The sequence below is a fragment of the Cebus imitator genome, unplaced genomic scaffold (genome assembly GCF_001604975.1).
Source record: "Cebus imitator isolate Cc_AM_T3 unplaced genomic scaffold, Cebus_imitator-1.0 Scaffold32, whole genome shotgun sequence".
NCBI classification, from domain to species: Eukaryota; Metazoa; Chordata; class Mammalia; order Primates; family Cebidae; genus Cebus; species Cebus imitator.
This window is the reverse complement of record NW_016107347.1, coordinates 6,262,582-6,288,094: the sequence shown is the minus strand read 5'-3', so window position 1 is coordinate 6,288,094 and position 25,513 is coordinate 6,262,582. Positions and strand designations below refer to the sequence as shown.

Below are 25,513 nucleotides of genomic sequence, written 5' to 3'. Positions count from 1 at the left end.
AAAAAAAAAAAAAAAGAATAGTATTAGATTATAACCCAAAGTATGAAACAGATATTCAAGAGCCCATAAATGATCTCATAAATTCATTAATTGGAGTGAAATCGACAAATCTCCTCTGAGGAATTCCAAATAAATTATGTAACTACCTGCCCCCAAGATATGGGACATAACTCCCCACTCCTTAGGTATGAGCTACCCATAGTGACTTCCTTCCAAAGGGCACAGTCAGTATAGAAGGAGAGGGAAAAGTAACAACACTCTAGTGAAGAACTCTGATGAATACTACTAAGGTATTCAAAGTTAATAAATCCTATTGATAGTGTATGTATTCTTAACATGTATTCTTAACATGAAGTAATGAGAATGGCACTTTACCTTACTTGTCTTCCTCTCAAGAACATGTAACCCCAGTCTCATCATGAGAAAATCATGAGATACATTACAGTTGAAGGGCATTCTACAGAATACCTGTCTACTACCACTCAAAATTTTCAAGGTCATCAAAAACAAGGAAAGTCTAAGAAACTGTCACAGATAAGGGAAGCCTAAGGAAACATGACAAGTAAATGTAATGTATTCTGGATGTGATCCTGGAATGGGGGGAAGAAAAACTTTAGGTAAAAAATTAGGAAATTTGAATAAAATATGAACTTTAGTCAATAATGTATCAATATTGGTTTATTGATTGTGACAAATATACCATAGTAATATATTGATAATGGGGGAATTGGTATAGTATATGAGAACTCTCTGTATTATCTTCATAATTTTTCTGTAAATTTAAAACTGTTCTAAAATAAATTTTTTTTAAAAGGCCTCCAAACACTGCCATATGTCTCCTAGGGAGCAAAATTGCACCTAGTTGAGAAAATCACTGTTATAGATAACACCGTAGAAAAAAAGTATATTTCATATTTGTTTCTGTTAAGTCCCTAGTGAAGAAATAACGTTAATGGAAATGCCTAGGATACCTAGTAGGCACAAAGGTGCAAAGTGCATATTTACTTACCTTTTCTAATCTCTTTCCCTTTCTCTCTTAAAATTTGTGTCCTTTAGAGTTCTGTACTTTTTGCTTTTCTTCTCATTCTGGTAGCTGTCTTGGATTACCTCATTTGTGCCTGCAGTTTCACATATCATCTATATGTTGGTACTACAATTCAAAATCTTTAGGCTGATCTTAGCTTCTAAGTCTAGCTGCAGAGTAAGCATCTTTGTATACTTTAATGTCCCATAACATGTCAAATTCACTAGATTTGAGTCACAAAATCTGATACCTCCTGCATTCTCTGTCTTGTTCCCTAGTGGAATATGTGGGAGAAATCCTAGAGTCCCTCTTCCATAAGGCCTGAATTATTGTACCCTCCTTCTCCCACTGTGTCTTCTACATCCATGGATTTAAAACAGAAATTTGATTCACCTAATACCCTTTCTCTTATAATAGTTCCTCACTGTGTGTAAGAAATTTTTTTCTCTGCTGTCATATACTTCAGTATCTCTAAAATTGACCCCTGCCTCTTTCAAGCCCCTGAATCAGTTTTACTGGTTTCTGTGGTAATACAAATAACGTACCACTGACATTGCTGACCTGTCTCCCCTTCTCCACCTAAACTCCTAGAGTGCAAAGAGTTGTATCTTTCTGTTCCCATGGTGGTTTGTTTATGATGACTGAATGAATGAATGTGGTTTCAGATTTATGGTTATAGATTTTATTCAGTGTGTTCAACTTGACTGGTTTCCTATGTTTCAACATTTCTCTGAGTATGGCTTTTTAAATTCAATAGTAGTAATGAGATGTTTTTTATTTATATTAGCAGTGGCTTTCCATTGAATATTATTATTTATCTCATACTTAATTCCTTATGTACATTTTAGGAGTTGGGAAAAGCAAGGTAGTTAAAATAATATCAAAAAGGAACCTTACTGTTTTTTGTATCTACATATAGTACCAATAAAAACATAATTTTTAATATCTTAAAAAAAATTTTTTTTAAGGCGGGGTCTTACCATGTTAGCCAGGATGGTCTCAATCTCCTAACCTTGTGATCCACCTGCCTCGGCCTCCCAAAGTGCTGGGATTACAGGCGTGAGCCACCACGCCCCACCAATTTTTAATATCTTTAATACAAATATTTGATGAAATGTTGAAGCCTTTCAACTATAATTAGATTAACAGATCTCCTGCCCCATCCTCATTCCCATTTATTATTAGTTGCTTCCATTTAGACTGTGATTTAAAGTTTGGGTGATGCACCTATTCTTTCTGTAGCTAACAGAATTGTTCCAAAGTGCAGCTGCTACTGAAGCTTCTTAGGTCAATACATTTTTCTGTAATAGATAAAAATGTGTATTGTGTTTTTTCTCTATAGGGATCTTAAATCTAATTCATTTAATTTAAAAAGTAATTATATTTATCTAGAATGTTACTTAAATTTTTTGTATGAAATATTTTGTATAAAATATGCTTATTCTGAGAAAATGTTTAAGAGTTCTTGTCAGTGCTTGTTTTAAAATGAAAACATATAATGCAGGAGGCATCTAGACAATTTTTGGATATATATTGCCCCCAAATTATATTTCTTCACAGGAATGAATAACAGTTTTCCCTGTTACTATGAGCTACACATGAATTCGAGCTACATATTTTAGGAGGGGAAAAAAGGGGGGCCACTGATGCTTTCTGACATCACCCTAATTCTGTCTATGAAAACAAAAACCAAAGCCTCAAGAATTTGGGCTATTAAAATGTAACATTTGAGCTCCGGAAACCTGTTGTTAGAAAAATGCCTATTGGGATTTATATGGATTTGGGGGTGAGGGAAGCAGGGTGGAAATGAGATTTCTTAAGAATAATCCCATAACTTTTGAGGCTGAGATCTAGTTCATAGCTTGAAGTATGATTGGGTTTCTCATAATTAACTATCTTTTTGCTTTCTTGCCCCACTAGGGAAGTCTATAGTAACTATTAGATAGAAGTAATTATTGTAAAACATAGTTCAAAGTCAAAATCTTAATGACTCCTATTAAATTTCTTTTTGATATGACTTTTTATGGAAATCTGTTAAATGTTTCATAATTATCATTATCCCCAAATAATGGGACTATTATCTGATATGGCATACTGTGTCAGAGGTCTCCAAGACCACTTCCAGGTGTGGTGATTTGTTAGGATAACTCAAAAGGGCTCAGTGCATAGTCCTACTAATAGCTCTGATTTATAGCAATTAAAGGAAAAGGCACATAGCTCCAGCTCCCAGTGGAGTCACACAGGATGCCCTTACCTCCTGCAGTATTGAGTTGTGGCAACACACATACAGTGTCATATGCCAGGAAAGGTCATTAGTGACTCAATGGCCAGGATTTTTATGGAGACTTGTCACATGGGCAGCCTCAGCCTAGCATATATCAGATTTCCGGATTCCCAGAGGGAAAGTAAATCACATTGTCTCCACAATTCAGGCAAAATGAGATATTCTTGTCAGGGAATAGTAGGAACAGTCCGAAAATCCAGATTCTCAGAGGCTAGCCAAGGGCTAATCTTGTAAACAAGCTTTTCTAAGGATAGCATCTGAGCCCTGTTTTATTGTCTTTTTACTGCATGTGCAATATAACTTGAATGCTTGTAGGTGAAGTTTGTCTATCATAATTCTGTAGCTTTGGAATGTGTTAATAAATCCATGCCTGTTTGTGATGGCTAATATCCATGGTTTGAAATAAATATAAACATGGTCAGTTCAGACTTCAACACATCAAGCATGTTCACTTTTGGAACTGATGTTATTTTTTAAAATAGAAAAAACTGCATGTTACAAATGATCACAGTAGGAATGAGTATATTGAGACTTAATTGTTTTTAGTTCTTCGTGTATAAGTTCCATAAATATGTTTAAATTCAGCAAACATTTGAGTGCCTATTGTATACCTATTTCTGTTTTAGACACTAGGGACATAGGAATGAATCAGGCTTGATTCCTGCCATGAAGAAGCCTGTATTTGAGCGGGGGATGGGTGACAGGAATGTAAATAAATGTTTATAAATTAATATAAGGAACATTATTTTGTTTTTCAAATTATATTTTATAAGAGGTTTTTAAAATAAACTTACTTACGTTACTATTTATGTGTCTGTGTATATTCCATGGATACTACTGTGTAATCTTACATTTTTTAGTGTCCTGTTTTCTTTTTTTTTTTTTAAGACAGAGTCTTGCTCTGTCACCCAGACTGGAGTGCAATGGCACGATCAGCTCACCACAACCTCTACCTCCTGGGTTCAAGTGATTCTCCTGACTCAGTTTCCCAAGTAGCTGGGATTAAAGGCGTGAGCCACCACGCCTGGCTAATTTTTGTATTTTTAGTAGAGATGGGGTTTCACCATGTTGGCCAGGCTGGTCTTGAACCCCTGACCTCAGGTGATTCACCTGCTTCAGCCTTCCAAAGTGCTGGGATTATAGGTATGAGCCATTGCGCCTAGCATAGTGTCTGTCCTGTTTTCTTTAACTCTCTTGATTTTTGTGCTAGAGAAAGTGAGAGGGGGCATGATTAATTAGAAAGTGGTTTGTTACAGTAAACCACTGTGATGGAACCTATTTAGGCTCTCCCTACATACAACCACCACAAACATTTTCCTAACTGCCTTTAAGAAAAATTTTGCAGTTAGTGCTATTCTTTTTTTTTTTTCCTCTTTTTGAGATGGAGTCTCACGCTGTCACTCAGCCTGCTAGAGTACAGTGGCATAATCTCGGCTCACTGCAAACTCAGCCTCCTGGGTTCAAGTGATTCTCCTGCCCCAGCCTCCCAAGTACCTGGGATTACAGGTGCCTGTCACCACACCTGGCTAATTTTTGTATTTTTAGTGGAAACGGTGTTTCACCATGTTGGCCAGACGGGTCTTGAACTTCTTACCTCAACTGATCCACCCACCTCAGCTTCCCAAAGAGCTGGGATTACAGGCGTGAGCTACCACACCCAGCCAGCTAGTGCTATTCTTAATGTCCAGTACTTGTAATAGTTGTATTTTGAATTTTATGTAAAGCTATATACAAAAAGAAATCAATTTTCATCATTTCCTGTTTCACCTATGCAATCTGCCTTTTTATTCCTGCCTCCTCTCCTGAAATAACCAAGCTGTTAGTCAGTTTTGCTTTCTTTTATTTGTCTTTTTGATATGACTTCCTTTATATTATAAGCTTGGAATTTGCCTTAGATGGTTGTCCAGTCTATCTTCTAACCATGTATCAAAGTCTTCTATCATGCCCACAGCTCCACAGAATAACTCAAGAACCTGAGCTCTGGGTGTGGAGCTTTCCTAACTCCTCTTCCCCTTTGCTTTAAAATTTTACGTTGACATGTGTGTATCTTTTGGTTTGTCATATATTTCTTTCTTTTTTTGAGATAAGGTCTTGCTCTGTCACCCAGATGAGAGTAGTGGCATGATCTCAACTCACTGCAACCTCTGACTCTTACTTTCAAGTGAGTCTTATGCCTCAGCCTCCCAAGTAGCTGGGATTCCAGGCGTGTGTCACCACACCCAGCTAATTTTTGTATTTTTAGTAGAGATGGGGTTTCACCATGTTAGCCAGGCTGGTCTTGAACTCGTGGACTTAAGTGATCTGCCTACCTCCATCTCCCAAAGTGCTAGGATTACAGGTATGAGCCACCATGCCTGGCCTGCCATATACTTTTTTATAATTACTCATGTGATTATCTTTGCCTTCCGTCCTCTTTTAGGCTATGCTTTTTTACCACAATTTATACAACCAGCTGTGTGACTTTGGGTAAGTTACTTAACCTCTTAATACCTCTGGCTACTCACCTATAAAACAGAGATAATAATAATACTTACCTCACAGTGATCTTGTGAGGATTGCGTTAATATATGTAACTATCTTAGAATGGTGTCTCCAGCCCACTTGATAAATGTTATGTATCTTTTTTAACTTTTTTTTAAGTTCAAACCTTCAAAAATGGTAAGAGCGAATGAGTATTCACATATCCTTTGCTTGAACTAATTTTTTACTTAATGCCAAATTTTCCTTTTTTCTCTAAGCATATGTGTAATTTTTTAAATAAAACTACTTGAAGGTAAACTGCATATATCATGATACGTCAGCATATGTCTACTAAGAGTAAGGACGTTTTCCTATACAAGCACACCCAAGAAATGTAACAATGAGACAATGCAAGTATTTAATATGCAGGCTGATATGGTTTTGCTGTGTCCCCACCAAAGTCTCATCTTGAAATGTAACTACTACAATTCTCATGTGTTGTGGGAGGGACTTGGTGGGAGGAAGTTGAATCATGGGAGTAGGTCTTTCCAATGCCCTTCTCATGATAGTGAATAAGTCTCACAAGATCTGATGGTTTTATAAAAGGGAGTTTCCCTGCACAAGCTCTTTTTTTCTTGTCTGCCATCATGTGAGACATGCATTTCACCTTCTGCCATGACTGTGAGGCCTCCCCAGCCACATGGAACTGTGAGTCCATTAAACCCCCCCTGTTTTTGTAAATTGCCCAGTCTCTTGTATATCTTTATCAGCAGTGTGAAAATTGATTAATACAGTAAATTGGTACTGGTAGAGTGGGGCACTACTGAAAAGATAACCTGAAAATTTGGAAGCAACATTGGAACTGGATAGAGGCTGGAACAGTTTGGAGGGCTCAGAAGAAGACAGGAAGATCTGGGAAAGTTTGGAACTCCCGAGATACTTGTTTAATGGCTTTGACCAAAATGCTGGTAACAATATGAACACTGAAATACAGGCTGAGGTGGTCTCAGATGGAGATGAAGAACTTATTGGGAACTGGAGCACAGGTGACTCTTGTTATGTTTTAGCAAAGAGACTGGCAGCATTTTGCCCCTGCCCTGGAGATTTGTGGAACTTTGAACTTGAGAGAGATGATTAAGCATGTCTGGTGGAAGAAAACTCTAAGCAGTAAAGCATTCAAGGGGTGATTTGGATGCTGTTAAAAGCATTCAGTTTTAAAAGGGAAACAGAGCATAAAAGTTTGGAAAATCTGCAGCCTGACAATGTGGTAGAAAATAAAATCCCATTTTCTGAGGACAAATTGAAGCTGGCTGCAGAAATTTGCATAAGTAATAAAGAGCCAAATGTTAATGTTAATCCCCAGGACAATGGGGAAAATGTCTTCAGGGCATGCTAGAGACCTTTGGGGCAGCCCTTTCCATCATAGGCCCAGAGGCCTAGGAGGAAAAATGGTTTAGTGGGCCCGGCCTGGGATCTTTCTGCTGTGTGCAGTCTAGGGACTTGGTGCCTTGTGTTCCAGCCACTCTAGCTATGACTAAAAGGGGCCAAGATACAGCTTGGGCTGTGGCTTCAGAGGATGCAAACCCTAAGCCCTGGTAGCTTCCACATGGTGCTGAGCCTGAAGGTGCACAGAAGTCAAAAATTGAGATTCAGGAACCTCTGCCTAGATTCCAGAGGATGTATGAAAATGCTTGGCTATCTAGGCAGAAGTTTGCTGCAAAAGTGGGGCACTCATGGAGAACCTTTGCTAGGGCAGTGCTGAAGGGAAATGTGGGGTGGGCACCCTCACACAGAGTCCCCACTGGGGCACTGCCTAGTGTAGCTGTGAGAAGAGGGCCACCATCCCCCACACCCCAGAATGGTAGATCCACTGACTTGCACTGGAAAAGCCAGATCCAGCTTGCACTGGAAAAGCTGCAGACACTCAATGCCAGCCTGTGAAAGCAGCCAGGAGGGAGGCTGTACCCTGTAAAGCCACAGGGACAGAGCTACCCAAACCATGGCAACCCACCTCTTGCATCATTGTGACCTGGATGTGAGACATGGAGTTTAAGGGGATAATTTTGGAGCTTTAAGATTTGACTGCCCTACTGGATTTCGGACTTGCATGGGGCCTTTAGCACCTTTGTTTTGGCCAGTTTCTCCTGTGTGGAACTGGTGTGTTTATCTAATGCCTGTACCCCCATTGTATCTAGAAAGTTACTAACTTGCTTTTGATTTTACAGGCTCATAGGCAGAAGGGACTTGCCTTTTCTCAGATGAGACATTGGAATGTGAACTTTTGAGTTAATGCTGAAATGAGTTGACTTTAGGGGACTGTTGGAAGACGTGATTAGCTTTGAAATATGAAAACATGAGATTTAGGAGGGACCAAGGGAAGAATGATATGGTTTAGCTGTGTCCCCACCCAAATCTCATCTTGAATTGCAACTCCCACAATTCCCATGTGTTGTGGGAGGGACCTGGTGGGAGGAAATTGAATCATGGGGGTGGGCCTTTCCTGTGCTAGTCTTATGATAGTGAATAAGTCTCAAGAGATCTGATGGTTTTATAAAAGGGAGTTTTTTTGCATAAGCTCTCTTCTCTTGCTTGCCGCCATGTGAGACATGCCTTTCACCTTCCACCATGATTGTGAAGCCTCCATAGCCATGTGGAACTGAGTCCATTAAACCTCTTTCTTTTGTAAATTGCCCAGTCTTGGGTATGTCTTTATCAGCAGCATGAAAACAGACTAATATATAGGCTAGATTCACAATTTCCCAGTTGTTCCAAAAATGTCCTTTATATAAAGCTTTTTCCTTTTTAAATTTTCTCTCTCTCTTGAAACATCTAGGAACGAAACAAGAATCATATTTGGTTTAGTTGTCCTGACTCTTCAGTCTGTTAATTTAGACTAGGCTTTCTTCCTTTTTTCCTGTCTTCTTATGACATTGACGTTTTAGAAGACTATAGGGCAGTTGCTTGCTGTGTAACTTGTTCTTTTGAAAACTGCACATACAGATTAAAAGATAACAGACTTTGCCAAGCTCTGTTTTCTCTCTGTGGTCTTCATTAAACTAAATAATTAAATGATAATAAAAGGCAGTCATTAATAGTTAAATTATTTCATATAATGGTTAAATAATAAAATACAGTCTTCATTTAATAGTTAAATTATTTCATATAATAGTTAAATAACTATTAAATTATTTTATATAATTAAATAATTTAACTATTAAATTATTTCATATAATAAATAACTAAATGAAGACTGTATTTTATTTATTTAATGATTAATGTAGTTTAATTATTTAATGTGGTTTAATTAAACTTTATCATTTAACATTTTGAGAAGATAAATAAATAATGGAGGTAATTTGGGTAACGTGAAAGATTATTAAACATAAACTACATATTGGCCAGGTACAGTGGCTCATGCCTGTAATTCCATAACTTTTGGAGGATGAGGCGGGTGGATCATGAGTCAAGAGATTGAGACCATCACGGCCAACATGGTGAAACCTGTTCTCTACTAAAAATTCAAAAATTAACGGGGTGTGGCACTGCACCCCTGTAATCCCAGCTACTTGGGAAGCTGAGGCAGGAGAATTGCTTAAACCCAGGAGGCAGAGATTGCAATGAGCCAAGATCGTACCATTGGACTCCAGCCTGGTGACAGAGCAGTACTCCATCTCAAAATAACAAAACATATTTTGAGTAGAATATTCCAGAAGATAAAATTAGGTTTATAAAAAAAATATATATATGATTAGACCAAAAAAGTTATTTTATTTGACAAGACTTTAAGTATTTCAGTCTCATTTTATTAATTCTTTAATATTTATTGAGCTCTTAATTTGTTCCTGTTCTAATGTTTGTGAACCAGGGAGTGAGGCAGCCTGTTAGGCAGGTGTAGTACAGCGTGATAAGGCATGTGGGTATATGTGATAAGGAGATCACAGGGTCCTAGGGGAGCAAATAAAAAGGCTAACTAATTTAGACCTGGGAGATTAGAGAGACCTCTTCGAAGATCTAGGCATATTAATGTCAGCATAAAGGCTGTGAGACAACCATACAAGGGGTTAGGGGAAGAGTGTTCCAGAGAAAAGGAACATCACATTCGAAGGTCTATGTATGAGAGAGGGAGGACCTGACATTTGAGGAATGTGAGAATGACAGTGGGTATGGAGTATGGCGAGGGAACTACAGAGGGGCAGGAAAAGAGGCTGAAAGGGAACGCTGGAGGTCTTATAAACTACATTAAGGGATTTGAGTGCTATTCTTAGCTTAATTGGAAGGTTATATACAAAAGTAGAAGTATGATATAAGCAGATTTGTACTTTGGGAAAATTAGAAAACAAAGCTGATGGCAGGGAGTCCAGTTAGGAAGCTGTTGGCTTAATCAGGCTAAAGATGTTAGTCACCTGGATTAAGGTAGTAGTCATTGAAATGGAGAGAACTGAATGAGTTTGAGAAATATTTGGGAGATGGTATCAACTGTATTTGGTGATTGAAGAGAAGGTATAATTTATTAAGAAAAAAGACTGTAGAGCCCAGACACCTGGGTTCAAGTCCTAACTCTGTCAGTAGCTTTGTACATCTTGGGCAGTCGCTAAACCTCGCTATGCCTCATTCTCCCCATCTGTAAAATGGGAAGAAAAACAATACTTATAAGATTGTTGTGAGAATTAAATGAATTAATATATGTACAGAGTTTAGAACAGGTGCCAGATACATAGTAAGCACCATATAAGTGTTATTTCCATAATAGTTATTGTTGCAATTTGTTAATATTATTACCAATTTGATATGTCAGTGAGGGGAAGAAAAATAGCCACCACTGACTCCTAGAGTTTTACAATGGCAGTTGAGGTGAATTACGGCAGATTTTGTGTGCGGGGTGGAGGGGGCGGCAGGGGGAAGGAGGTATGATGAATTCACTTTTGGATTTGCTGAGTTTGAGGGGCTTTTTCAGTTGGCATCACTCAATAGGCACAAGAATTTGGAAGTAGGGAGAAAGAGTTGAGGATGGCAGTTTGGAAATTACTAGAATATAGGTGACAATTAAGCTGTGCAAATAGAATGAATTTACCCAAATGAAGAACATGTTAAATAGGGAGAAAGGCTTATAAAAGGTTGTGTTATTTTTAAGAATTTATTATTTAGGCAGAAGCCAAAGAATAAAACTTGGTGCCAAATGGAAGGTTTAGAAAACTTTGAGCATTCAACACAACTTCATTTAAATTAGGTTGGTCTTCAGAGGATATTGAGCTGAGTTAAATGGGCAGCTAGGTGAAAGAAAATTCTTCAATTGTTGAGGAAACTGCAGAGAAGACACTTTGTTAACACAGGGAAGATGTTGCTGAGTATTTTCTGTTTTGCACCTGACTGAAGGAAAAAAGATAAAAGATTGATTCCTAACTGGCAGAATAGCAGAGAATGAGTTCTTAAGTCTTTCTATAAATTATCTTAAGTACCTATTGCTAGAGTCAGTTAATACTGTATTTACTAAGGAATTCTGTATTTTTTCAACTTACTATTGTGAAAATTTTCAAGCATACAGAAAATTTGAAGGAACCGGATAATGAATACCCATATAACCACCACCTAGATTTTATACTCACCTATCTATAAGTATGTATGTGTGCATGTCTGTGTTTAATAAAACCGTTTCAAAGTAAATTGCAAATTTTATGACACTTTAATCCGAAAATATTTAGCATGAATTCTGTATTATACCTCACAACACCCACCGTCACATCTAAGAAAATTAACAATAATATCTTAATATTAGCTACTATATAGTTCACAGTCAAATTTCCCCAGTTATCATAAAAATATTTTTAATGGCTTTTTTTTTTTTTTTGCCTTTTCTAAACAGGATCCAACTAAAGTTCACATACTGCTTTTAGTTGTTATACCTATGAAGTCTCTTTTATTAGAAAAATCTTCACCTCCCCCACTTTTTTTTTTTTTTTTAAGGGAGAACAGACTTTTTAAGAGAATGTTGTAAATTCTAAATTTGTCTGATTCCTTCTTCATGGTATCATTTATCTTGTTTCTTTATCCTTTGTAATTCCTATAAACTGGAATGTAAATCAAGTTGATTCTATTCAGATTAAATGTCTTGGCAAAAATAATTTCATAGATGATACTATAAACTTCATATTGTATTGCATCAAATGGCTGTCAGATTAGTAATAATGTTTGATCTTTTATGCGTAATAAAATATTTTTCCCTTGTGAGATTAGCAGGAAATCAGTGGGAATAATTTCATACTAAATGGCTTAACATTTATTGATGATTCTTGCCTGAATCAGTTATTTCATTGGGAGTTGCTAATTCTGTCGTTCCTTGTACATTGTTAGCTGGCATTCTTAGGTAAATAAGAACTTCGCAGCTGGAAATGACCAACATAATTACTTATTTGCTTTATCCTACAGTACACAAGATAGGTTTAAAATTACAAAACCAAATGTTAATACTATAAGCATTATGTGAGGTTAAATATTGTTTTAATAGTTTTTATTGTCCTTAGAATATATGCCAGTAAGAATGTAAATCAGAGTACTATGTTCAAAAGTGACTTGAAATTTTTTTTTTGTTCTCATGTGATGTTACTAATTTGACAAGCAGTTAAGTTCATTTGTTTTTACTTGTTTTTAGTCAAAGTTTGCTTATTTAGATCTTATATTTAGTTATATTCTCTTGAATTTATAAAACTTTTGTTGGTTCAGAAGTCAAACTATATTATAAAGTATAGTTGGAGAATTTTGGCTTCTATTTTCTATATCTACCCTCCGCCTCAGTCCTTTTACCACCCTGTCATAGGTAAACATTTTTATTAGTTTAGCTTCCTAGTGTGTTTCTATTTGTTATGATGTAACTATGTAACTGTCCTTGTTAAGTAGCGTTGGTATAATGAAAATTCCATGAACTGAGTGATTCAAATGACAAACATTTATTTATCACAGTTCTGGAGGCTGAGAAGTAAGTACTAGGTTGAAGGTGCCAGCAGATTTGATGCCTGATGAGGTTCAATTTGATGCCTGGTTCAAAGATGGCCATCTTTTTGCTGTGTCCTCATGAGGCGGAAGGGTAAAGGAGATCTCCGTGTTCTCTTTTATTGGACACTATTCCCATTAATGCAGGCTCTGTCCTCATGATGTAATCACCTCTGAAGGGCCCCACCTCCTCATACAATTACATGGGGGATTAGGTTTTAGCATATGAATTTTGGGGGAGCATAAACCTTTAGTCTCTAGCAGTACTACAACTGTAAGTGTCCTGATTTTTTCTTCTCTACTGGATGTATCATCTTGTACTCCACAGTGGCATGCCTAGTATATTTGATGCCTAAAACAGATAACTTTTTAATATATACCTCTCCTGTATGACAAAATTATTTTCAAAAATAACTGTGAAATAAAACAAAATATAATAATGGGTAGAAATGAGATGTAAACATTAAATATTTTATTGAATGTTGAATATATAATCATGCCAGCAAAAAGAAATTAAATATTACAGTACAGAAAATGTTTATTAAAATATTTTCACCAGAAAATTCATCTCAGGTTTTTCTATTTGGTTTGTTAAAAAACTTCTAAAAGTTTTTCTTTTTCTGGAAAATACAGAGAAAATGACTGTGTGATAGTGGACACTGATGCTATTTGACCCACTAGTTTATAACTGTGCATTCAAATAAACAGTGCTATTTGGTTTCTTCTAGTAATGTAAGAGCAGCATCTTTTGTTGTTTCCCTTAGCATTCTTCACATTTTTGTTCTTTTCTCAATATAAATGTCCATTTCCTCACATTTTATTTTTGTGTAATGACCACAGCTACAGTTTCCATGTGTTGTTCTTTAAATACCAGTTTTAAAGCTTTATGTTTTATTGTCCATTGTTCAAAGTTGATTCTGGCTGTCTGCGAACATTTTTATGTCCGATTAGCTCATCTAAAACTTCCTATCAGAAAAAAAAGAAAAAGACAACTTACGCAGAAACAGAAAACCGAATGTCGTATGTTCTCGTAAGTGGGAGCTAAACAAGAATACATGGACACAAAGAGGCAAACAACAGACCCCAGGGCCTTCTTGAGGGTAGACGGTGGGAGGAGGGAGACGATTAAGAAAAATACCTATTGAGTACTATGGTACTATGCTTATTACCTGGGTGACCAAATCATCTGTAACCAAGCCCCCATGACGTGCAGTTTACCTATATAAAAATACTGCACATGTATTCATAAACCTAAAATAAAAGTTTTTTAAAAAGACAACTTAGAAAAGAGAAACAGGCAAGGTGCGGTGTCTTGTGCCTGTAATCCCAGAACTTTGGGACCCTGAGTCAGGAGGATTGCTTGAGCCCACGAGTTTTTAAGACTAGCCTGGGCAACATAGTGAAACCCTATCTCTATAAAAAATACAAAAATTAGCCCTGGTGGTATGCACCTATAGTCCCAGCTACTCATGAAGCTGAGGTGGGAGGATTGCTTGAGCCTAGGGGGCTGAGGCTGCAGTAAGTCATGGTTGTACCACTGCACTCCAGCCTGGGCAATAGAGCAAGACCCTGTCTCAAAAAAAGAAAAGAAAAGGAAAAAAGGCAAACAGTATATAATGATCATTATTGATTTGGACTATATTGTTTAAATGCAGAAATATGTAGTGTTAGGGGACTAGACACATGAACTATACTCAAAGGAAACTTGAATAATTTCAAAACGTTACAAAATTAACTTCTGAAATAAATATGTGTAACTGAGTTCTTGTGTATCAGAGGCTAAACTGGGAGTTCTCCAAATTAACTTACTTTTTTTTTCAAGTTAACTTTCATATATAATTCAGTGTTTATTGAGAAATAAGTAATAAAAATCTGCTAATTTAAAGCTTACGTACCAGTTATTAAAACTCAACAGTTACTGGAACAATTATTTAGAATTTAGAACACAATTTTTTTTAGGTAATATTTTTATCACTGACATTTTTTAGATTGTTTAGAATTGCTGGCACGTGATGATAAGCAGAACAATTTTTAGTTAGGTTTAATTTTTAACTTCTCTATATAGAATGCACTCCGTTGTTGTGGGCATCAAGGGTGATCTGCTTCCACCACCCCATCTTTGGTATGCCACTGTACCCACTAGCAAAGTATGAGAATATGTTTCTTCCCAACCTCACCAACAAAGTGTTGTTGAATGTTTCATCAGTCTGATGGTAAGAAATCATATTGTTTTAATTAGCATTTATCTTATGAGTGAAAGCTTTTATAAGTTTAAAGGTCATGCATTTCTTTTTCTATAAACTGCTTAGTCATTTATTTTGCCATTTGTTTTGGTGGTAGCCCTCCCCCGACCCACACTCTTTTCGGTTTATAAAATACGAGTTCTGTGTTTGAACATAAGTGATATTGGGGTAAAAAAAAAACTGGGTACCATTTTCGAAACCTAAGTACACAACATGATGCACAACAGAAATCACCGTGTCTCCCTTTAAGGTGGCTTATACATATTGCAGCCATGCTAAGGAACTAAAACAACTTTGTATGTATAAGCATAGGAAACTGTTGAAGCAGAGCTTTTCAAATTGGACTGACAGTTTCATCTATTTTTATACATTGGAATTTCTTATACAATTTCTTTGAAGATATAATTCAGTTCTTAAATTTTTTTGAATAAAGTGAGAAGAAACATCCTTGGTTCTTTTAAATTTTATAACATATCATCAGACAATAAGAGCTATGTAAATTAGAAATCAGTAATTTAACCAATAAAATCAGTTAAATTGGTTTCTTTACTGAATTGAGCTAGGTAATGTAATTAAAATAATTATCACATAAATATAGCCATACCATTTGAAGATTATTTATACTTTGCTAAGAAAGAAAAATTGTATATTCATTTTATAGACTCAAGTATGAATCTTTTTGTATACAGTTATTAAACTTTTATATTATATATAAACAGCTTCCCAGAAACAGAACTGATCATTAAACTTTATTTCTATGTCTGTAAATTCCCTTTCAGTCAGTATTAATATATATATATTATCTTTGTCTTTATAGTATTACCTACATGTTTGTATTGAACCTTTTCTATTTTTTTTTAATTGTAAAAATGGTAACAACATTTAAGACAAAAATGTAAAGACAGGGCACAGTCACTCATAATCTTATTACTAACAGCTTTTTAAAATTATTTGTCAATTGTCTTATTTTTTAAGGTCTCTTCTAAATTGTCACATCTTACTCTTTAAAATCCTGATTACTAAGAATAATTTCCCCTCAATGGCATTTTTTGCCTGCTGGTCTCTCTCTCTCTCTTTTTTTTTTTTTTTTTTTTGGAGTTTTGCTCTTGTTGCCCAGGCTGCCTCAGCCTCCATGTGCCACCATGGCCAGCTAATTTTATTTCTAGTAGAGATGGGGTTTCTCCACGTTGGTGAGGCTGGTCTCGAACTTCCGACCTCAGGGGATTCGCCTGCCTCGGCCTCCCAAGATGCTGGGATTACAGGCATTAGCCACCACTCCTCGCCAGGTCCCGCTTTTAAATGCAATAGAATTCTTCAAGAGCAACAAAAGTGTACTTGATTTTAATCTTGAATTTAAATTTTAACAAAGTATCTCATGTTTACTGAGGTAAGGTACATGTGAATTATTTATTAGAGAGTTTGATAATGTTAATTCTAAGGGTGTGTATTATAAATCTGTCTCATAATGTCAATAACAAGGTAACAGAATCATATAATATATGAAGATGTATGTTATTGAAGAGCTACAAAGAAAAATTGATGTTAGTGTTTACTTGAACTTACAACAGACGTTTTCCAACTGAATTGTGATTAATTTACATCTCTCTAGAAAGCAGTAACTTTTGACATCCATTCATTTTGACCATGAAAAATAAGGTAGTGTGTGGATTGTACCTGCTCCCTGTATCTATTGGTCATGTTACCTGTGTGTCTTGTTTTTTCTCACATGACACCTGTTTTTCATCACAGTGGTTAAATAACATAGTATTAATATTTGCCTACAGCAGCTCTAAGTTATATGGTTTTCTTTTAGCTTTAGTCATAGAGCTCCAGATTACTCCTTTCATTACTCTCTGAAGAAAAAAATCCAAGTGTGGTACATTTACACCATGGAATACTATGCAGCCATAAGATGAACAAAATCATGTCCTTTGCAGCAACATCAGTGCAGCTGGAGGCCATTATGAGCAAATGAACACAGGAACAGAAAACCAAATACCGTATGTTCTCATTTATAAATGGGAGCTAACATTGAGAACACATGAACAGAAAGAGGAGAGCAATAGACACGGGGCCTACTTCAGGGTGGAGGGTGGGAGGAGGGTGAGGGTAGAGTCAAAACACTACTTATTGGGTACTATGATCACTATCTGGGTGACGAAATCATTTGTATACCATACTCCAGTGTCCCTCAATTTACCCATGTAACAAACCTGTGCATGTATCCCCTGAACCTAAAGTAAAAGTTGAAAAATAAAGATTAAAAAGATAGATGAAATGTATCTATATTAATTTAAAACCATCATTACCATGACAACTCAGACCTTTTGCCAGGCAAACAGAATACAGATAACACATCATGTCTTTCATCACAGAGTTGTCCTCATAATCTCCCTTGATTTGGAATGTTTAAATAATATCTGTTCTTTTTGGAAACAGATTCCCTGCCTCCGTAGCTAAATAATTTAATTTGTCTTTGTGATGCTGTTGTTTTTTCCTTTTTCTTGGGACATGGTGAATATTAATATTCTCATTTCAAATATTTCTTTTTAATTTTTGAGTTTTCCTCAACTGTGCTTCTTGTTTATTAAACATTTAGTTCATTCTCTTTCCTCCTGCAGGGACACCTGTAATTTGAAGTTTGAATCACAGCACTTCTGCTCATCTGTGAGCATTCATTCACTTCATGTCTCAGCTAATTTATGTTTAGTGTGTTTCTTGACTCTGCCTCCTATTTCACCAATCCAATTTTCTGCTGCTTTGATTCTTCTAATACTGCTTCTACTGCTAGTATTAATTGGTTTGTGGCTAAATTTATCCTGTGTTGGTGTTAGTGTCCTTCAGCTGTTCTGCTTTTCCCATAGTCCACATTGTTGCCAGAATGATCAATCCAAAACACAAGTCTGGCTATGTCATGAATCCTGGTAAAATATTTAGTGACTTCACCACAGAGTAATGCTCTAATCCTTTAAGGCCATGAGTTAGATCCTTCTTTCATGTGAGCTTCCCACCTATCACTCTAGTCCTATAATCCCTTGCTGCCTTGCTTTTCCTCCATGCCACTCAGGATGACCTTTCTCCTGCCTGGAATGCCCACTATGCTCCCTATATCCATCCTCTCAATTCATTCTTCCAGCCTATGTTGCCTGGCTTCCCCCACGAGTCACAGTTATTTTCTCTTGAGTACATACTCCTGTGTAACTTGTACATGCTTCTTAACTACATTTTGTAGTTATTTGTTTATACTTGTTTATGATACCATAACACTGGGGTGGTCATTATGACACCAAAGACAGGTATTACTTTGTGATTTTTATATCCTCAATGCCTTGCATAGTGCTTGATATTTTGTTTTATCACCCTCTGTCCTTCTGGTTTTATTTACTTTAAGGGAGAAAGTAATGATCACCTCTATCACGTGATCTATTTTTTCTATTTTTTATGGGAAGTATTTTTATTGGAATCAGACTATTGTTTTTCTCCTGTACATGTTTTCTTGTATGTGATTTGCTAATCCCTAATATGTGGTCTTACAGTAAATTGCCTTAAATCACCATATGGTATTCACTGGGTCAGGGTAGGGGAACCAGTTCTGTAAGTGGCCTGCTAAAGGCCCAGGTAGTATTCATTTCAATAATCAAATTACAGGCTTAGGTTAACCAGGACTGACTTCTGTAGCTTAATTGTTAGGTCTGAAGTCTGAGATGGTACTCGGCTTTGACAGTGTGTTCCTAGTTATGCCTCTCTGAACTTTGAAAGCAAGCTGCACTTGGCCAGGGTGGTCTTCTCTGATTTTTATTGTTTGCCTCAATGATTATATTTGCTCTAATTCTTAATCACTTAAGAGAATGGGGAAAAAAACCCAAAGCTTTATAGATTTCTAAAAAATAGTATGCTTTTGTTGTTTGCTTAAAAAAAAAACCTCTCAATATAAAATTATGAAGAGGAGGATACAAATTCTTCAATGTCATGCCACTGAGAAATAAACACATTTTAGAATATGTTTTGCATATATATATATAAAAGAAGTGTATACCAATTTCATAAATAGCATTATAGACAAAATGCTATTCTATACCCTCCTCTTTTTTACTTAGCAATATACTTCAACATTATAAATCAGTAGTTGAAGATACATTTCATTGTTAATGATATACTCATCATTATATATATATCCCTATAGTCAGACACATTTTTATTTTTACATTTGTGTTTGAATATTATCTTAGTGAAGCTTTTTCTAAGAGGATGTGCAAGTACATGTTGATCGATATTGCCATAATGCCTTTCAGAAAGGTTGTGCAACCTCATTAATAGTGCGTGAAAATACTTATTGCCGCTCATCTCTTTCAAAGCTAGATTTTTGTCAATTATTCTCTGTGAGGTAAAGTCTTCAAATTTCCAGCTCTAAATTCAGATCTCTCGTCTGAATTTGGCATAGTTATATCCAACAACCTACTTGATATTTCTACAAGGTGTCTGTCTCATAAACGTCCCAAAACAACATGCCTCAAACCAACCTGATTTCCTGCCTTAATTCTGAAACCTGTTCTTCTCCTTTCTATTTTTCTCTAAATAGAACTTAAATTTACCTGGTTTCTCAAATGAGAAACCTGGAGTCATTAGTATTTTTTTGTCCCTCCCTGAATCTTCCTGTCAAATGTATCACCAAGGATTATGGCCTTTACCCACAATCCCATGTATATTCAAATACAAGAAGAGCCTATTCTTAAACTATCCACAATTACCAGAAGACATGTTTTTTTTTTTTTTTTAAATCTTTTGATTAGACGGTATGAATCTAAGCTTTAAGGGATATAATCAAATTTCTACTTCTAATATTTAATTTTACATATATTTAAACTCACAATTTACAGATAGATTTTGCTACTGTGTCATACAAAAATTTTGTTGGTGCTTTGTCAACACTGGAATGAGTCACCTAATACAGTTTTCCGGATCATCTCCTCCTCCCTTCTATCTAAGTTGTTTGAGATAATGTATTTTTTGAATCTGTGTATAATGGTGTCTCAGTTCCAAGTAAAATTAGGGCAGAATTTTTTCCCCTACTCTTTCTGTTGGCATATATTCATGATCCCATAACCTAAGCATGGACTGAATCACTTTTTTCAAATGATCATTGAAATATTGCTTGATGGTGACATCTAACACACACATCTGGGAGGTAATGCCCCATGGAATAATTACTAAATCTTCTTACTTTGCTTACTTTTTTACCAGTCATCTCAAATTATCTCTTGAAGCAATTGTTGTTGGTTTAGGCTAACATTTCTGTTCCAGACAGTACTTGGTGATTTTTAAGAATAAAATAATTTATATATCATTTATATCATTATATATATCAATTTATATATCATTCTGTAATCTGAAATATTCTAAGATTTAAATATAAGATGATTTCCTCCTCTAAGTATAGTTTTTGATATTGAAAAACTCTTCATATATATGGGTATGTACGGTGAATCTCAAATCCATCTCCTTTGCCCCTTCACTACCACAGTAAATCAAAATCATCTCTCACCTGGACAGTGGCCACTGTTTAATTACATGCCCCATGGCTACTCTTGGTTCCCTGTGCATTCTCCACAGAAAGTTACTTTTTTAATATGCCAGTCTAATTTTCTTACTTATTTACATAAAGTGCATTAGTGCTGTTTCTTGACTACCTTTCCAGTTTACCTTGATACCACTTGGCTGTTACCTTTAGCACATGAACTCTTCAGCTTGATGTAAATGGCAAACAGCCTCTATTTAGCTATTAAAATGCCTGCATTGGTGGTAGTGGGTAAGGAGGGAGCTAGCACCAAGGGCACATTTTGGTAGCTTTATCTGTTTCTCTCTGAATTTTTGTCTCTTCTTTCTAGGCATTGGGAACTTTTGTCCTTCCATTGTTGGGAGTACGGGTGTCGGCTTCATTTGGTTCCCTCTGCTTCAGGGTGAACTAATGGTAAATTAGCAGGTACTCTGCTGCAGCTCATACATCTTTTGTCATGTACCATTCCACTCTCGAGTCACTGTTGTCTGCAGCTTTGACATAGGTTTGCCCAGTTAAGAACCTTGTACAGAAGAAAAATGGCCAATGAGTTTGGCCAATGAGTTCGACCTTCAGTCCTGCCATACTTTCTGATAGCTTATGTAAACTGGGGATGTCAGTGGAGGCCTTCTGGATATTTTCCATTCAGAGTTTGCAAAACCTGCTGTGCTTATGAGCTCGAGAGTTGTTTGTCAGCTTCTGACATTCCCTCAGCGTAGTCCAGATTGTTTCGTATTTTTGGGAGTCAATAACTTTTTAAAGAGATTAACTTTTTTCTTTCTGTTTTTGATTATTTTTTCTCATTTTCTGTGTTGAAGAGTCACTTTTTGAAAGTGACTTATATTGTCATGTTGCCTAGAAGACTCTTCCAGTTCTTGAACAGACATTTTACATTTTGAAAAATAATTTTAAAAATTTTTAAAAATATGTTATTGATTAAAGAGAGATTAGAAATGGAAATTGGAAAAACTTAAATTATTTTGTTTGTTGAATGAATATTGACTCTCTCTGAAGTCAGATTATTTTTGACGTGTAATATAGTTTTGGGGATCTTTAACCATTTAATGTAGAAAATTTCTAAGGGTCAGTATATATTTTTAAAAGCTGTCAGAGAGAAGGAGGCTATTAAATTGTTCCTTTAATAGTGGTTAATTATATCAGCCTACTGCCTGAATCCAGAAGTTAAAATTGTTTACGTAATAAAGTCTCTTAAAATACATCATGAATTCTCTAATGATTATCTTTTTTGGGTCAGTATTCCCTTTCATCTATCTCTTTATCAGCTGTTGTAATGAAATATCAGTAACAGATCTTCTACCTCAAGTCTTGGACATTCTCTTGAAGCACATAACTTTAATTTGTAAAGACTACTGAACCCAGTTATTCTGTTTTCGGTGAAAATGACAGTGCACAATAGTTGGCTTTACCCTCCTGTCAAAAGGATGAAGCATTAATAATATGATTCAGTTATTGGTGTGCCAGCCAGGCATTGGTTATCTGGTATCACGACAGGTTTACTAATGATTCCTGATGTGAGCGTCACAAAGAAAAAATTGTAAATAGCGTCAGTATTACACTTCTAAAATGCTGTTTTTCTTTAGTTACTAAATGTTCGTAATTCCATAAAAAGTTTGGAAAAGAAAAGGTCCCAGTTTTGATAATGATTATTATTTTTTACTTTTCCTACTCTGTTCTGCTAGGAAGGTTCCATTTTACTTTGCCCTTCTTGATATATGACCTTTTAAGGGGAGATTGTGCTGATTTTGTTGTGTCTTATCTAGAATGATGATTTCCATCTCACTTTTCAAACATAGATTTTGGTTCTTTGGTTTATCCATTGACCAAGAGTTTCAGTTAAAAGAGAAATGGTTGCACTTTATCCTAGAAGTGGTAAAAGTAATACTTATTTTTAAGACAGCTGATTAAGGAAAAGCCTACACAAATAGTCTCAGCTTTCATGTATAACTTGCAAGTTTTTTGTCATAATGATTCACTATCATAGGCCTTCTTTTCCATTAATGACCTTTAAAGACCACAGTTTTTGAAAATTTGGTTTCTAGTTTATAAAACTTTTTTTTTCATTATAGTAACATATTTTCACTGCAGAAAATTTGAAAATACAAAAACTATGAAGAAAAATATTTTTAAAGAAAAAAGTTTAAGGCTAGGCATGGTGGCTCACGCCTGTAATCCCAGCACTTTGGGAAGCTGAGGTGGGCAGATCATGAGGTCAAGAGATTGAGACCATCCTGGCCAACATGGTGAAACCCCATCTCTACTAAAAATACAAAAATTAGCTGGGCACTGTGGTGCGTGTCTGTAGTCCCAGCTACTTGGGAGGCTGAGGAAGGAGAATTGCTTGAACCTGGGAGGCAGTGGTTGCAGTGAGCCAAGATCGAGCCACTGCACTCCAGCCTGGGCTGGGGACAGAGCGAGACTCCTTCTCAACCAAAAAAAAAAAAAAAAAAAAAAAAAAAAAAAAAGAAAGAAAGAAAAAGGAAAGAAAAAGAAAAGAAAGTTTATTTAAAACGCTTTGCAAAAATCACAAAGTAATTATATCCTTTGGTAATACCTTAAGTTTTGTTAAGTGTTTACGTATCAGTTTGTTTTATGTGTGCCCCTTACATTTTTTATTTGCATATCTTCAGTTATGTTTAATTTGGGTTTACACCAAATATTTTATAATTTGCTTTTTTTCATTTAAGATACATCATGAACATTTGACTGCATTGTCATATATTGAAGCATTACTTTTTTTTTTTGAGACAGGATCTCATTCTGTTCCCCATGCTGGAGTGCAGTGGTGCGATCATGGCTCACTGCAGCTTCGACCTTCCTGGCTTAGGTGATCCTCCCTCTTCAGCCTCCCAGGTAGCTGAGACTATAGGTGTGCACCCTCATGCCCAGCTACTATATCATATTTGTTTTGTAGACACAGCGTTTTACCCATCTCTACAAAAAAATAGAGATGGTCTCAGACTCCCAGGCCCAAGCAATCCACCCATCTCAGACTCTCAAAGTGCTGGAATTACAAGTATGAGCCACCACACCTGGCCAAAACATTACTTTCAGTGATGTTGCTTAGTGATAGAGTTTCTGTTCTTTGAAGGCTATAGTAAAAGTATTTTTCTAATATGAACTAATTAGAAAAACTGTCAGTATAATGATCATATTATTTTATTATTTATTTATTTAAAATGCCATTTTTTCATATTTAAGACAAATGCTTATTCAGCACTATGCTAGTATTTTTGAGGATACAGAGACACACAAAACATAGTTTCTGACTTCACACATGCTTAAGATCCAGTGAGGGAAACAGACATGTACCAACTGTTCTGTATCAAGAACCAATGGCGAGGAGAGATGAAAAGGGGACCTGCTTAATGTGGACTCCAGAGTTCTGCCCACATCTTGTTTTCAGAGCAGGTGGACAAGTGGTCAATGTTCAGGCCTTTTGCTTTAACCTTATTTATATGTACACAGCACTGTAGAGCACCAGGTAGAGTAGTAGACACAAAACTGAAACCAGTAGAGAAAACAGTTGGGTGTGGAGGTTAGAAGGGAGAGCTGGGTATTGACATACTGGTATAGTTGCCTTAGAAGTGAGAATATTCATAAAGATGCAGTACCATTTTCCTCTGGGGCACCACCTCTTTTTTCTTACGTTTCAGATCCCTGGCCATGTGTCTGAAGGTTTTTTAGAGAAATGATTGTTATTTGTAAATATCTCATACACAGAAACACTTCCTTTTTTAAGCAAATAAAAGTCATAAAATCAAAAAAATGTCCACAGTATGATTGATTTTAGTTATACATAATTTGAATATTGGAGCAATTTTGATGCTGCATTAATATGAAATTCTATATGTGATAAACAGTGTTAGACTTTTAGGAATGTATACTTTTAGTTTGGTAGAGCTCATGGATTTTTCAGATGTATAGAGTACTTAACCCAAAGAGTTCTTTCTCTAGCTGTAATTATAATTCTTCTGATTATAAATGCATTATAAAAAATGGAGGAAGGAAGAAGAGGAGGGAGATAAGAAAGGAGGGAGAGAGAAAAGAAAACCTTTCTGGGCATATGTAGGGGAAGCAGCAGGCTTGACCTTCAAATGCCAGAGATATGTAGGACCCAGGGTGACACATGAAATCTGAACAATATATTTGTGATGGCCCCTTCCAGGAACCTATGGAAAATGGACACTCCCATTTTAGCATGTACAATTGCTATGATTTGTAATATAGACAAAGAAAGTGACTTCTGTTAGCAGGAGCCTTTCTTGTGATTGATGAGGTGATGGCTGTATAATGTAGAATATAATAACGTTGCTTCATTGCTTTAGTCTGTGTTTCTTCAAACTGTAACTTGAAAAACGGATTAGTTTTAAAAATGGAAATGGCTCAGGAGACTCCAGAGTATTTAATGCTTTTCACACTTGGGACTGGAGAGGAATTTAATTATATAAATTATTTTTAAAATTCATTAAGTTTCTACTTGCCTCTAACGAGAGTGGCATACTTAGAGAAATGCGTACATATAGACCTTCTCAGTTTAAAACCTTGGATATATTCTTATAAGTAGAAGATAGCCTAGAAATAATGAGAAAGCATATGAACACAGATGTGGAATATAGAGGTGACCAGAAAGACTATGTTCATAGTTGTTAGCTTATGGGAATTGCAAAGGGTTTTAGTGTCAGACCTGAATTAGTGGATGTTCTTTTAAATTATTGTTACAAGGTTCTGCTTAACCCACTGGTCTCTGGAACTCTTACCTCACATTGTGTGGAGTCTACCTTGGCTCCTATTTATCCTTCAGGCTTCAGCTACAATGGCAATTAGTGAAGTCTTCCCATAAACCCCAGATTTAAGGTGTAAATTCCCACAATACTCTGTGCGGTAGCCTTGCCTTATTCTTGGGAGATATGTGTCAAGACCCCCAGTGGATGCCCGAAACCATG

At 36.0% G+C, this 25,513-nt stretch overlaps 1 protein-coding gene across 2 annotated transcripts in view; it reads left to right on the top strand.

Annotated features, from left to right (window-relative positions):
* The window catches only part of MAGI3 (membrane associated guanylate kinase, WW and PDZ domain containing 3), a 289,692-nt gene that overhangs the window by 116,950 nt on the left and 147,229 nt on the right, over nt 1-25,513 (top strand). The gene's annotated exons all lie outside the window — the stretch shown is intronic.